At 41.0% G+C, this 16,225-nt stretch overlaps 1 protein-coding gene across 1 annotated transcript in view; it reads right to left on the bottom strand.

The window, feature by feature from the left end:
• The window catches only part of fhit (fragile histidine triad diadenosine triphosphatase), a gene marked incomplete at its 3' end in the record, with an annotated part of 462,951 nt that extends 447,708 nt beyond the window's left edge, over positions 1 to 15,243 (bottom strand). The window contains exon 1 of the mRNA XM_080494450.1: positions 15,156 to 15,243. The remainder of the gene's footprint in view (positions 1 to 15,155) is intronic.
• Between the last annotated feature and the right edge of the window lie 982 nt (positions 15,244 to 16,225).

The raw sequence follows: 16,225 nt of genomic DNA, 5'->3' as shown, positions 1-16,225 counted from the left end.
AATACGTTGTGTTCAATTATCATGACGAGCAAGTGAACAAGCGGAGAATCATTACTCTCTTTTATCCCGCCGGGACACAAGTACTTTCCTAGAAGCAGCAAAACTAATGAGATTCACAAAATAACAAAGAAGAGGGAAGAATGACGACAATTCCTCGGTCACTCGGAGGTAAAACAGGACATTCAGGAGCTAATTTACACACTCACATCTAGCAGATGATCAAGCCAGAGCATTAAACACTCCAATTATATACGAGTGCAGTTATTAACAACTCCACCAGCTTTTAAAACTGGGATGCTAAAAAAAAACAAAAAAACGGGACATTAATGACATGAAAGAAATCCCTCACAAACTGTACTTTTTTCATGGCTGGATCAGTTGCTTAAGGCAACTGACTGATTTGTCTGACTTTATCAAATTAGTTCATGATGGTTTTCATTATAAATGAGAAAAAGTTGACGAACTGAGGACTTTTCATGAATGATCCAGGTTTTTTTAGTTTCCCTTAAAAGGTTTTGTCGACTGAACCGTGTGAAGAATTGTCCAAACATGTCTGACTGACACCGATCATCAGCGGGGAGATGATCACGGGGGCCGAAGCGTTGCCTGCTTTGTCACGTCAAAGAAAACCAGGACAAGTGACTCCTATCCAACCTGTTTTGTGAGTGTGTGAAAGATCCAGACCCAGGCCTCCATCATATGTGGTTCCACTTTGGGTACGTTTCTACAGGCGACTGCTTCGTCACTGACGTGTGACTGATAAACTCCGGAGGAAGCAGCTCCGCCACAATGTTCAAGCTGGGCTCTTGTTTTTTCTTTATTCTACTTCTTTCCCTCCTCATTTTGCCTAGATTTTGTCAACTCTTATTTCACAACCACTTGAAAATGGATCTAGATGCGTTCACCCGTGTTGCCAGATTTAGCAGTATCCTCCGATTGGGAGGGGATAAATTCTCATACCTTTTGACTTTGTATATTTTGTGCATTTGTGTGTTCATGGTGCGTTCTTTATTACACATAGAATAGTTTTATGGTTTAATCATGATTCCTACACAGGTGTGTGAGCTTTTAGTTGTTTGGGCTGGAAACAGTGAGTCATATCTGGCAACCCTGTCATCCATATTCAGCGTGGCTTCACGCCGTCTACTGCGCATGTGCTCTGGGGACTGAAAATGTCGGGTCCGATCCTGTTTCCACAGCAGAGGTCAGCTTTAAACTGTAAAGTGAACGATGACGCGAAAAAATCTGAATCAAAGCATCAATACCTGCAGAGTGAATGTAGACTAAGAAACCTCTTTGAATCTATAAACCAAAGCTTTGAGGTAATAGTCCAACTAGGAGAGGGGTCCTGGGCTGTTCTGGTGGGACTCGGCAGCATAAATGTACAGGTAGAAAACATTAATGTACTGTGTTATAGCTCTCCTGATGTGGTGTGTGTGTGTAGTTTCCATGTCTGGGTGACTGGAAGTTGTGGCAGGTAGAAGTCTCACTGCGCAACGTAGCTAAAAGCTAAATGAAAGTCACCCACACTTTTCAGACAAACAAAACCACTTTTTTTCGTTCCTCAATTTTGATGAATGCAGCCTAAACCGTTATATTTTCTTTCTTCGATAGCAAAATTAATGTGTTTTGCAGCTCCAGAACATTAATGTTTGATTGAAAAAGTGCAGAAGTTTAGATTTGTATTTGTCTCATTCTGTCCTAATCTGTTCAATCTGCTTCTCTTCACATGTTGGTTTTTCTGGATTTCACCTGTTCAAATGCTGCTGTTTTGTAGAATTGTACCGTTGATCCTTTTTACAGTGACAATGGGTTTTTACATGAGGTTGTGGTACTGTGTTGTTGTGAACACAGGCTAATAACACAGGCTGCGAACATGACTCGTATGAATTTTGAACCAAATGGGATCTAGAAATTTACAAATTGTATTTAAGTTTGAATCTTCGCGGTATGCTATGCGATCACTATGTTATCACCATGATTGACAGTTCCTGCAGCCAATCAACATGCACGTTGCATCTTCCGAGATGATGTTGTGATGAAAAAATGGTCAGTAAAAGCTCTATATTTGATTTTTTTTCCCGTAATAAATTTAAAAACTGATTTAAAGACAATTTAAGGAAGACTGGATATGTGAGGGTATCAGGTGATGATGAGTCCTTTAAATATTAAACATTCAAGCCTCGTTTTGCTCATTTCTCTGTCAACCTGTTTACGTATTTACATAAAGACTGACGTGGAAACCTAATTTCATCACATACATATTTCTGAAAAGTACAACTGTTTTCACATTACTTCCACAAAAAATAATTACTGGGATAAAAAGAAGGTCGTTTCTTGGATATTGGCCTCTTACTTTAAATCATTTCTCTGGAGGGAGATGTTTTATTCAAATTCTATTTTTTTTCTTTGCACTGAAGCACTATTGTTAAAAAAAGAATAATAATACAAAAAAGATTAAACAAATAAACCATCTCAGTTATAATAATCAATGCTATCTTCATATAACTTTATATAACTGTGACAATCGGCTCACGTGGTGAAAGTGTAAAAACAGGAGCATTGAGTTATTAATAAACAACATGAGGGATTTCTTTGGGACAAGTCTGAACTGCGGTGATGAGCCTTCGAAGTCAAACATTCACCTTTCAATATGTGTCTTAATGAAGAGACGGCTGCGTGCCAACGTGGCGCAGGAGCTCTTAAAGGCACGTTGTTCCAAAGATTTACGCCCAGACTGAAGTGCCGCTGTCATAAAGGTTTTATTCAGGAATTTGACTCTGAAGTCGTCATTTCAGTAAGTACACTTTAAAACCTTTAAGACGTATCCCCGTTTTACATAATGACTCATTTTACCTTTTTTTCCCTTTGACTTTCCTTGTTCACAACCGGCGTTTTTAAAGAATGGAACAGTGTGTTTATAATGGCAGCACCTTGTAAAAGCACCCATCTTTGGAAATCCACTTGACATAATTGTTCTGTCAATGGAGAAATTACCCGCCATGCTGTTGTCAAGGTTTGTGGACTAAGTGGTCGGATAACAATTCCCCAATGGCCCAACATCAAACTTTTCACTTTTACTAAAAGTCAAAATTAGCGATTGAAACACATAATGCAGCCATTTTTAAACAAAGCAGGTCGGGTAGGTCTATAGAAAGACTTCTTACAACTAGAAGAAGGCTTTGTGACACAATGGGTGCTGAAGCTGTAGGTGCTGTGCAGTCAGGGGCAGCAGGGCGAGCACTGCTAGCCCCGTCAAAAATGATTTTTTTAAAAATATATCATTAAAAAGTGATTCTGAAATCTGTGTCTGGAATCAATTACTGACTTTAGCACCTTTATCCAGAAGACGACTGGTTCTATTTTGTGGAGCGCAAATCTCCTATGTCCTCTACATCCATCACAACTCTATTCCTCTGCTGGGGCTAGCAGAGGAAAGTATTGCTAACCTGTGATGGAAGCTGGATGCTGCTATTGGGTTAAAATATTGAGTGACAGAATCATCAGCCAATCAGATGTTGATGTGTTATTGACGGACCGCCTGAGGGCCAGCAGAGTTTCTAGTGCTGGTCTTGGTGTCGTCATTGAAATGAGCTTGACTGATTGGCCCATGGGCAGGTGGTGATGACGCACTGTTATTATCTGCTACTCTGGAGTGATGGCGGCTAATTTAACAGCAAGATCGGATGATATGACAGCAGACCTGCTTCAGGGACCTTTTACAATTCTGAGTAGAAGAAGACCGACACCAGAAATGGAGGAGCTAACTCAGACCAACAAAGGCTTTGTGCAGCATTTTACAGCAGGATGGATTTAATCTACAAGTGATGGTGAGTGCTAGTTTTTTTCTCTGGATTAGATTGGTTCAGCCTGAATCACAAGAGAGCGACTTTATCAACACTACAACTTTTACAAAACTCTGCTGCACGGGTGCTGATGAGGACCAGAGGGCGGACCCACTATCTTAAAATCGCTGCATTGGCTCCCCGTTTGCTTCAGGATCGATTTTCAGGTTCTTTTATTTGTTTTTAAGTGTCTTAACGGTTTTGCACCCTCCTATTTATCTGACCTGCTTTTACAATATCGACCCTCGCGGGCCCTGAGGTCCTCCAGCGCCGGCCTTTTAATTGTCCCTCAAACTCGAACCAAGACACACAGGGAGGCTGTTTCAGCTCCTATGGCCCCCGTTTGTGGACCAGCCTGCCGGGGAGCCTCAGGGCTGCAGAGTCTGTTGAGGTTTTTAAAATAGGGTTAAAAACTCACCTTTTTAATCAGGCTTTTAACAGATTTTTATATATGTGTATGTTTTTATATATTCATGTACATATGCAGATATGTATTTTATCAATTTATTTATCTACTGTTATCTACTTTAGACATGATCTAATTTTCTACTTTTAGTAGGTTCTACATATCATTAGGCATGTCTTCATTTTTGTGTGCGTGTGTACATTTGCTTTTTAATGATCTATTTTATGTTTGCACTGTTTGCAAATCATGTTAAGCACTTTGTATTTACTTTATTGTATAAAAAGTGCGATATAAATAAAGTTGATTAATTGATTGATTGGCTTGAATAGCCATCGGCCACTTCACTGGAATGTCTCCGAGTAGTTCACAACCCCGCCTACATTTTGACCGTACTTTCTGTTGTGGGACCGCACAACAGAGTTGGTCCTGGGTGCGCTTTGTCGTACCGTAACCTCACGCTCTGCCCTGCGCCGCCACGTACTGTGCGGTAGAACCGAGGCTTAAGTTGTATAAACGTAAATGTTGATTGGATGTAAGCACATCAGATGATGTGTATCTGAGTAATGAGGAAGGTGTGCCCTCAAGAGAGCAACATCTTGTATGTAGGTTTGTAGGCAGATTCTTTTTTTTTTATTGGCAAAATGTCCCCAAAATAGATTTAACAGGGTCTGAAAAGTCAAAAAGTGTACAATAATCTTCCAGAGGGAAGCAGGATGCTTGAAATTGCAAAGTTATTGAGTCGTGATCACAGAACTATCAAATATTTCATCACAAAGAGTCAATAGGGTTGAAAGACACACAATGAGGGAAAAAAAGACAACTAATTGCTAAAGATTTGTGAAAAATGAATCATTTAGCTCCTTCAGTGTGCTCATATTAAAGAACTGTGACCCACCTGGATACTTCTGAATGGATTATTAATACAAATTACATATTTATAAAAAGTGCAAAGTCTGCATCACATGAGTCCCTGAGATCAATCAATCGAAGTCAAACTGTTGCATGAATGATCAATGACTTTTCGATCGTGTTTATATAAAACAGCTTGGAAACGTTAGTCGGTGTGTTTAGGAAGCTTGTTTCTCCAAAATGTTGGTAATTTTTGGCCCATTTTCATGTCAATTCTTTCATGAAATATAAGTAATTTTCAGTTATACAAACAGAAACCCAGATTAAAAATGTCCATTCAGGATTTGTGTCAATTCATTTTAAAGCATCATTTCTTCATCTTGCTTTTTTATGTTTCCATTTGCATTTCCAGCCAAATGCTGGGTGGAAGATGAATTCCCACTGAGCTGCTCATATTTTGGGACTTTTGGGAATCTAGACACTTAACTCAACACCCTTACATGTTTATATCAACAAAAATGTGTTGCACAGAATGAAACAGACAGAAGCCTAACTTATTTCACCATTTCATTTGGGTAAGTGGGTTATTATGCATCACATCAAATTGTCCTCTTGTTCTTGAATACACTGTGGTATTTGCAGTGAAGGAGGCTAATTCTAAGTTAATTAGATATATGGGTGGCTGTTGGAGAGTAATATATAATAATGGACATTAAGAACTGCAGAACATGACTTCAAACAGTGACGTGCGGTCAGTGGAGAAAGGTGAGGCAGTGCCTCACCTGCCGTCATGAAAAAAGAAAGAAAAAGTAGATACATCAAATAAATATTCATATTTTCCACTGATGTGCATTAAAGATGCATTTCCAGTAAGACTCTACACATTTCTGACATTTTAATAAGTAAAAACGGGCGAGTTTGAGTATTTGTCGATGAAATCCAGGGAGACATGTTTTGATGTGATTGAAAGAGGAATGCTGATGATCTGAAGCATTCCCAGTTGATGCTGTTGGATGAAGAGTGAAATAAGAAGCTCTTTTCAGTTCTTGCCATTGTAAATCTGACTCTAGAGGAGTTGGTGGCTCACCAGCCATGAACCTCACCGCACGTCACTGACTTCAAATACAAAGTTAATCTGAGATTTGTGACAATCACAACTTTCCACAAACAAACAGTTTTTTAGTTTTTTTCTTTAAATCTGACTGTAAAACATGAGGCCCTATTGAAAGGAACAACTTTGTCCTCTGCTCTTCCTTGCTACCAACACACAGAGGTGGAAAATTAAAAATCTCGTTTTTTATCTCTGTTTGAGTGTGTAAAGAGTAAATTAAGTGAGTGAGTGACACTGAAGTAGTAAAATCTTTACCACCTACGAGTTCGATTAGAAAGGAATGTTGAGCTTACATTTTTTTTTTTCTGTTGCCGTTTCCTAACGTGATGGCATTGGTTTGCATCACAGAAGAGTCCATGGATACAAAGAAGTATGCTTTTGTAATTTTTTTTGTCTTCAGGCCCCATCCAGCACCAGATCAGGACCCAGTAGAACCCTTCCGTCTCAGAGTGCTGCCCCCTTGTGGAACTTAGAAAGAGGAAGAGGAGCTGATCTCCTCCAGAACCAGTTCCCAGGTTCAGTCTCGCCCGCTCAGGTTCAGGTTTCCACTCTTGGGAGACCTTGAATGCACAGCGTTTGTCTTTCCTCTCAGTATCTTGGTTTACAGATTTCTGACTGAAGCCGGAGTTCCTACCGATCAGTCAAGAATTGGCGATGCGCCAACAGATTAGTTTTTCTCTCCTGCTACCCACAAACACTTCACCTCCGAGTCTGTATCTGCTGGACTTCTGTTGTTGTCAGAGGTTTTTAAAATCAGAGGGCGGAGGCTCATGGATTACCCACTGTGACTGCTGAATGATCCTCCTGTCCTCCGCATTACTCTCCAATAATCACTCACATTAAGGCCGGCACACACTACAGGAAAATCTGGTGATTTTGGCCCCAATCTCCTCCTCCTGATCATAGGGAGCACAGGCCCGACTGTCGGATGTCTTCAAAGAAAACCCTGTCTGACTTTGCTGTGGTGTGGGGAGTGTCAGGAACGATCCTTATCATAGACAATGAACCTGTTCAATATTTGTGGTATGAAAACCAGCCAGGCTAAAAGCAACACTGTTGCTGCAGCCAAAGCCAGAATGTTCCGTGACATCATGAGATTATACGATATTAATTCATTGGACAATATGAGCGGACCTCACGGCACAGTGATCACTCAGTTTCGCTCTATTATTCCTCGCTGCTCTTTTTTTAATTTTAGATTTCCCATCAGTTTATTTTGAGGCTTTTCATTATTCCGCCAGTCTTTAAATGAAAAACTTTAACAATCCTGAACCACGAAAGTCTGACAAACACTCCAATCTGATAGCTCAAATGTAGTTAAAAAGTTAACAAAACTGAATATGTGGTTTTCATTATTGAACATGCATCCATGTCTTCAGAAGAGGGAATACTGAATCTTTCACGGCTTCACGAGTTTCTTTCATACACTTGAGACGTTTTTAATCATTTCTCTGGATGGTTAACACCAATCTCCAGCACTCTAACAAACCCACAGCATAGATTTGCTACCGTTTTACATGCGCCGACAGAAGAAATTCAATACAGTAGCCTGTTTTAAGTTGGGTTTTTTAAATGTATCTGTGATTTCTCCATGGTTGTCTGCTTGTTGATGTTCTCACTCAGCCTCAGACGCACACAGTGGATGAGAGAGCGTGCTTTGTTTGATTGATTCATGCATGTGATGGTGGGCTTCTATCTGATGTGGATTGATTCTTCCTCCACTATAATACACACTGCTGGTCTCATGCTGAGTGAGAAGAATTCACTGTTTACACTTTGGGCAGTTACGTTTGTAGTTATGAGATTCTCCCCTTATCTGTCGGCATGTTCAACCCTGTGTTACCATAAAAATCTCAGCAAGTTTTGTGTTGAAGCCCCACAGGTCTTTTACATTATTTACAGGGTCAGGATTTGAGCTTTGTTTCACACATTGCCTCCTCCCTTCGTTGCACCACTTTGAGAACGTCCACATAACAATCAGATGTTAAACTGGCTCATGACACTGGTTTGGCACGGTGAAGATCTGAGAAGAGAACAACTCATCACGTCAAAGAGCTACACGATCTGCATCACTTCACCTAATGAAGCTTTGAAAGCTTCAGAAGGTTTGTGGAATATGTTGAGTCTGAATACACGTTGCAGAGACAATGCTACATGCTAAATGCTAACTTCCAGAGTCCTGCAGGGAGCAGAGAGCCTCCAACTTCTGCAGACTTTAAAATGGGATAGAGTTGATGAAGATTCTGATTAAAGATTTCTGCTTTGAGTGAATCAAATTAACATTGTATGAAGATCAGTGATCGTATTTTTTGCCTCTATTACAAGAGAAGATAGAAAGGAGTTTGACTCAAAATTGCTCCGAAGATTTGAAAATTGACTAGAATTTGTTGACAATAAAAGGTCTAAAGTTCAAAAGCTTGTAAAACAAAGTGAAAACTCATCAAGCACAAATTAATAAAATCTACAAGTTCTTTGTTTGTTTGACAGTATTAACATTTCACATAATTGAGTGTTGAGCTGCTGTGTGTGGTAAAAAGCAGCAGTTAATTAAAAACTGCACAGACGTCAACCAGTTAAACATTGGTTTGCTTTCTGCAAGCACACACTCATATATCTATGTACAGCGTACATAACAAGTTATCAATTAGGAAAGGTGGCACAGGGCAAATATAATCCCGCATCCCACTCAGCAGAGAAATGTTAACTTTTTGATAAACTTGCCATGATAAATTCCCAATAAAGAAGAGTCTCATTCAATGTGGACGCACTAATTTGCTTTCTGGGGGCCCAGAAACTCATTATCTATCAATTGGGAGGCTGCAGGTTTGAGCCCCCATCTGTTCATTAATCAAGCATCCTTGAACAGGACACTGAACCCCAAACAGCCCCCAGTGGATGGACTGGATATAGCAGCTGCCTCCATTGGTGTGTGAACGTGAGTTAATGGGTTAATGTGACTAATAGTGCTCTGGGGGATGTTAAACCAGTGGCTATGCGCTATATAAGCAAACTTTACCATGGGTAAGACAGTAAATATAATAGCAAAGTATACATTTCTACAATATACATTTTCTAAAATTACTTAGAATGGACCAAATAGGGAAAAAAATCCAATACCACTAGAAAAGGTGCAAAATAAATATAGCTTGAATTTTAAAAGCTTCAAAATGGGGAAGAAAATGGGTGACACTGCAAAAATGTCAAAGAAATGACTGAAATTAACAGAACTGGCTAAAAATTATAAATGTAAAATGTAAAATGGCTAAAACAGGGAAATGACTTCAAATGACTGACCTCAAAGTAAAAAACAAATGACTAAAGAGGAATTACGCACAAAATGTCTAAAAGAGTCAAAATGGCTAAAATATTACTGACAAAACATCCTATGGCTAAAACTGCAAGAAATGCAGAAAAATATGAAAATGTTTTGGAAAAAGTGCACCATTTTAAACTGCAGTTATGAAATGTCAGAACCGCAGTGTCAGAGTTCCTGTATATATATGATGATCCACATTTATGGAATTCTGTTCATGTTAAAGTGGAATATTCCATTCAAGAGGATTTTTGGGGATGTAGAAAGTGTTAAAAGCTTCTCTTTTTGTCATAAATGGTTCAGAAGTCTGTTTTATGACCCAAAAGCTGTTAGCAGTGCGCTACATAATCACCAGTGAGTTCAGATATTTGTCAGTGTGGGGGATGCAGATGAAGACGACGATGAAGGTGGCGGCAGTGATACTAATGGTCATTGTGAGCCTGCCTCCTCTGCAGAGCATCATAACACATTAACAGCGGTTTTCATGGAACAACTCATCCACTGAACATAATTACACCTGTTCGGCTCCTCACATTAGGAATTCCGTCGGTGCTCCAAACGTAGCGGTGCAATTAAACCCTGATAGCGGATTATCCCGGGCTGTTTCTGAAGGGCCTCGTTCTGCCTCTCAGCTAAACAGCGGCGTGAACGGAATGAATAATAAAAAGGGAAAGCAGCTCCTGAGGGGTTAGTGGCCCCCGTGTAACTGTGGAAGAAAAAAAAATGAAGCTAACGAGCAGATGTGTGGCGTCGGCAGCCAACACAAACAGAATGGTGCTCTGCAACACCAGTCGATAGGAAACTCCTTCCAACCGGTCCAACTCCTCAAAATGAACATATTGCCTTATTAAACTGGCTAGCGTCAACCAGGGGCATGTAGCGCGCCACTGTTGTTGTTAAGTGACGTTGCAAGGAGGTTGAAAGGGTCATGGGATTATGGGGTCGGGAGGCGCGGCGATGACGTCATCGTTTTCAGAAAATGTGCATCTTGCCTGTCCCCACATCAGTAGTTCCTTTTTAAATGTCTTCATTCTGGAAACAGTTTTTATGAGAAAAACTTTTTCGGGCTCCTAAAACGCCGCGCGAGTGATCGGACAAAAAAAGATGTGGTTACATGAAACAGCGTTTTCGTGTGGACAGGACCTGAAAGACTTGTCGTCTCTTCCATCAAACAGCCTGACTATTCTCAAAGATTTCCACCTGCTGCTGGTGACATGACCTTCTATCACTTATTACTAGAGAGCACAGAATCGGTGATTCTGTCCATTACTGAATGACCTGGATCCAATCTGACAGCATCTGTATTATCGACAGATTATTTAAGAAGAGAGAAAATCATCCACTTTTTAATTGAAGTCACATAAGAAGGCTGGTTTCGAGTTTATAAGATGGTTGTTTTCTGTCCTCCGTGTTACAAAGCTAAACTACAGTTTATATAGTTTATACAGGCCATCCCTCACAAACACAGCAACCAGATTATATCACCAACAATGTTATGGCAACAGAGAAAACAGAAGGGAAAAGCTAGATTTTCAAGTTCTTTTTCATGTATTTACCTTATAAATACCATGCCATGCGCCACGTCACTAATACTGAGGCGAACACTTAGTTTTAATGTTTCAGTACAACATCAGGACATTTCCTCGTTTCTCCTCCGGCACATAAAGTGAAGCGATGGACTCTAAAGTTTATCAAGTGTCTCCTCTTTATTTAGCTTTTCCACTGAAGTGTCTCCTACTGATGCAGTGGCATGTCTAAAGGCTGCAGGTGACACTTGTCAAGCAGCCTGCTGAATGACAACACACACTTTCATGGATTCTGGACCAGTGGACCAGTGTGTGTTGCATTCATTTATTGTTGATTATCTAAAATGGAAATAATTTGGTTTTCCATTGATATCCAACAGACTTTAATTCAAATGTGGGTTTAGTGAGGCCACGTTTACGTGAATTTCCCCCTCTACCTTTAAAAAAAACCGGAATTCACATGGACCGCATAAACACGTGGTTCAGAGCTGCTATGAGCAGCCAAACCTGTAGGGGGCAGTGTCGCGAGAATAAAGCCATGATAGCCAGTCAGAATCCTAGAAAAACAACACCACATCACGAATTGTGACGTGGTTTATGGATTAAATGCACGGCTCAAACACAGAGAAATATCACCATTTTGTTTTTTTGTTCTTTCCAAACACGGAGGTACATGTATATGTGGCCTGAGCGATTTAATGTGATTCCCTCTGTGTCTTTCTATGGGGTTATATTTGCGCCAAAATTCTGAGCGAGTGATGGGAAAATTTGAGCGCAAAAAAATTAATTGTGCAAGCACACTAACAGCATTTTGAGGAAATATTTAAATTGCGCAAAGACGAACTTGAGATTGCGCGCTCAAAAATCCTTTCTGCGCTCAGATTCTTCCTCTGCGCTCTCAACCTCTCTCTCTCTCTCTCGCGCTCAACCTCTCTCTCTCTCGCGCTCAACCTCTCTCTCTCTCTCGCGCTCAACCTCTCTCTCTCTCTCGCGCTCAACCTCTCTCTCTCTCTCGCGCTCAACCTCTCTCTCTCTCGCGCTCAACCTCTCTCTCTCTCTCGCGCTCAACCTCTCTCTCTCTCGCGCTCAACCTCTCTCTCTCTCTCGCGCTCAACCTCTCTCTCTCTCTCGCGCTCAACCTCTCTCTCTCTCGCGCTCAACCTCTCTCTCTCTCAACCTCTCTCTCTCTCGCTCGCTCACATCTCTCCACGTCCGCGCTCAAGTCCTCCTGTGCGCTCGCTCAAAATGTGCAAAGCCCAAATGTGACAGACACGGTTGTCCACCAATCACAGAAATTTGGGGCGGGCGTTGAACTCTGATTGGTTGCTTCGGTTTCTGGAAGTGCCTCGTAACCAACGAAGAAGAAAAAGAAGAAGAAGAGGGAAAAACAAACTGCGAGGGAAAACAGAAATAAGGAAAACTAAAGATAATGATCCTGGATTACAACATGTTTTCCTCCGCAGTTTGTTTTTCCCTCTTCTTCTTCTTTTTCTTCTTCGTTGGATACGAGGCACTTCCAGAATCCGAAGTAACCAATCAGAGTTCAACACCCGCCCCAAATTTCTGTGATTGGTGGACAACCGTGTCTGTCACATTTGGGCTTTGGACATTTTGAGCGAGCGCACAGCAGGACTTGAGCGGACGTGGAGAGATGTGAGCGAGCGAGAGAGAGAGAGGTTGAGCGCGCAGAGGAAGAATCTGAGCGCAGAAATGATTTTTGAGCGCGCAATCTCAAGTTTGTCTTTGCGCAATTTAAATATTTCCTCAAAATGCTATTAGTGTGCTTGCACAATTAATTTTTTGGCGCTCAAATTTTCCCATCGCTCGCTCAGAATTTTGGCACAAATAGAACCCCATATCTTTCCACTGATTGATATCAGCTGTATTTTTCCAAGCCAAACCTTGCAGGATGCAAGAGCAGCTTCAATCCTGCAAGAGGTTCTGATGGCGTACGTTGCGGCGTCAGAGCCCGGAGTCTCTGCGGTGGAATGGAGGCCTCCATAGGATGACTTGGCAATTGCATGGAGGTCGTACGTTGTAAGCACGTAAAACACGTACAACTCAATTACCACTTATCGCTCACGGCCAGGCGTGGTGTGCGGGCCACGGACTTACACCTTAACTTGACGTACTCTCTCCCTGCTCTTGCCACTCCCTCCCCACCTTTTCAGAAAAACGTGGCGGCCGTGGCCTCCCCAAAAAGCACATGGACGAAAAACATGCAGGGTGGCTTGTGACCGTCACTTTACAGGGTTTCCAGTCTGGGTCATTCAGTCCAGTCTTTTTCCTTTTCCGAAGCCGGTCATTTCTATCCAGCCTGCTTCTCTCAACTGTCCTCGTCTGGATTTCTGTCCTGGTGTAGACTTCAGTCCTATTTTGGGATTTTGAAGACGGCGGACAAACTGTGAGCTCTAACTGAAATTTGTCAATGAAAAATGTTTGGGTGAAGTTGAAGGACATTTCTATACTCAAAGACTTTTAAAATCAATGTGCATTTTATTCAGCTATCCAGTCAAATTTCTCACAATGATGAGGAAAAGAGATCGAATCCACACCTTTCAGCCTCATTTAAAGATTATCAAGCTATTGAGAACCACTGTCCTATAATTCAATGTATAATTAGTGGAATCAATTAGACTATTTGAATTTTGAGGATAAATGTAATAATCCAGTGAAACAACTTGGACAGAACAAGCTCTGTCACAATATTTAACACAACTGATTTTATATATATTTAACAAAGACATAAGATGAATAAGATACACATGGAATCATCAAAGGACACAGTTTTTTCACCTCACACACTGTTTCATCAGGCACGTGACCACATCGCATCCGTGCTCTTTTCTATCCACGGCTAGTTTGTAAAGCTCAGAGGAACCAGGAAAACATTCATGTGACATGTTGAATCAGTGGCTCCTCATGTGTCAGTTGTAGAATTTGTGTAAATGATGACAAACAGTGGCACTAAAAGTTGAACATTTGACATTGAGTAAAGTTGATTCGCTAATTCATTATTTATTTGCAGCAGGAATAAATATGAGCGAGAAATATTACGATCGTCTGTGTGGTTTGAGGTAAACATCTCCGGTTTTTCTCTACTTATGACATGTTGATGGAGAACGCTCTGTCATTTCTAACGACCCTCCAACGTCAGAGCGTCCACAGTAAAAGTGAAGCAGGATATCGTGAATTCAAGCCGTCAGAGTTCAGATTTATTCTGCGTGACGGTTTCCTGTTATCACATTGAAGGTGTTGATTTTAAAAATAGCTTGAAGCCGACGTTAATTTAATGACTTTAAAGGGGACAAGTCAAGTAAAAAGATGCCCCAAAGGACAATTTAATGAGATTTTCTGCCTTCTACACTGCAGAATGCTGCACAGACAGCAACCACAGCGTGACGGAAAGAACTGGGCACATTAAAGTCAACGTCAACTGCATGTTGTAAAATCATCAGATCGCCAAAAGAAAGACTGAACTGTAAGAAATTGTTTCCATGCAGTGCGTCCATTTCAATTTTAAGTATGAAAGGAAAGAAAGATTAGCTATAACTCCCACAAGACCAACTAAAATAATTTCTTCCTCAGAATTATTTTATATCTGGTTGGCCAAAATTCAAATAAATGCAAATGCAAATAAAGACTTAATAAAATTTAATCTGTCTTTATTGGACAGCAGGCCACAACTGATCCACCTGAGGCTCCTGATCCACACCAATTAGCATGAAATCCACCTTATGAGGCCGAGAGCTTTAATCTTAATCCAGAAAATCTGAAGCAAATTTCTGTCCAAAAGCTTTAAATTGTTTTTGTTCCTTCAATGCGTTTCAATGCTTCCAGTACCAGCAGCCACACAGCATGATGGTACCACCGCCATGCTTTACAGTCAAGACGGCTGCACTTTATGTTCCCCGGTTTATCCACCAGACTGAAAACAAAAACTTACAAACCAACAAAATAACCGTCAGTTTCTTTGCCGTTTTTAGACTTTTTATGAATTTAAATTCATTTTCTAAGATATGAAACATGTGTTCATGGTTGCTTAAACTGCAAAAACCTTTCATGTCAGGGAAAGGGAATCAATGTACACCGTAAATGTCCATACCTTCAACCTCAGCCGATTCTTCCCGGTTCTCCTGAAGGGTGATTACAGCAGGATGGATAAAGGTGTTGCTCAGTCAGGCCTGGGGGGGGGGAGGTTTAATTACTGTGGGCACAGAGGTCACATACGAGTCAAACGTATGAAGGTCGTGAGCTGCCACGTTCCTCCAACTGAGTGGAGATGAGTCCTGTGTGACCGCAGCCCCTCCAGACAACGCCGGCAGGTCTGCTGCCCACCGGTCGCTCTGCTCACAGTGCAGAGAGGAACTCAGCCCGTCTGTCTGTGGGCTTTTAAGGGTTCATGTGAACCTCAAAAGGTGCCAGTCTTTTTCAGTAATCTGCATGTTCTCCAGCTGTTCTGGTTTCCTCCCTCAGACCAGTTCCATCTGTGTTTTGATGACAGCTTGACACTTTTTCAGTCGACACGTTAGTTCATGCCGAGCATTGAGAAATAAGACCAAATATTAAGACTAAAGACCAAATGTTGAGACTTAAGGCAGCTGCTTTAACTTTTATATTATTTTTTTAACGTTGTATCATCATCCCACTATTTCATCTTTCTCAGTTTTCTTAAAATATTTTAATTCAATATTCCTTCTCGTAGTTTACCTTTGAAAATGGACTTTTCTCCATTCTTGCATGTTTTCTCTTTTCTCCTTCAATAGAAGTTCTATTCTATTGTATTCTATTCCTTGCCCTGTGTTGTGCGGAAACAAACCACTGGACAAACCACATTTCTCCAAACTACCATGTTCACATCAATCAATCAATAAAACCAGGCATTAGAAAATAGCTCCAGCTTCTGATTTGTGCAAACAAACATGTTAAAATGTGAGTCAACAGTCAGAGTAAATATGGGAGGGCTGGATCAGCAGGGGTGAGAGAGAGACAGAAGCATGAAGCAGGAGCTGAACGGAGAACCAGGTTCTTTAAATGGCGTGTGCTGGCCTTTAACTCCAACAGCCAATAGAGAGAGCGTGTGTGTGTGTGTGTGTGTGTGTGTGTGTGTGTGTGTGTGTGTGTGTGTGTGTGTGTGTGTGTGTGTGTGTGTGTGTGTGTGTGTGTGTGTGTGTG

The sequence above is a fragment of the Blennius ocellaris genome (assembly GCF_963422515.1).
Source record: "Blennius ocellaris genome assembly, chromosome: 4".
Lineage (NCBI taxonomy): Eukaryota > Metazoa > Chordata > Actinopteri > Blenniiformes > Blenniidae > Blennius > Blennius ocellaris.
This window is presented reverse-complemented; position numbering and strand designations above follow the sequence as displayed.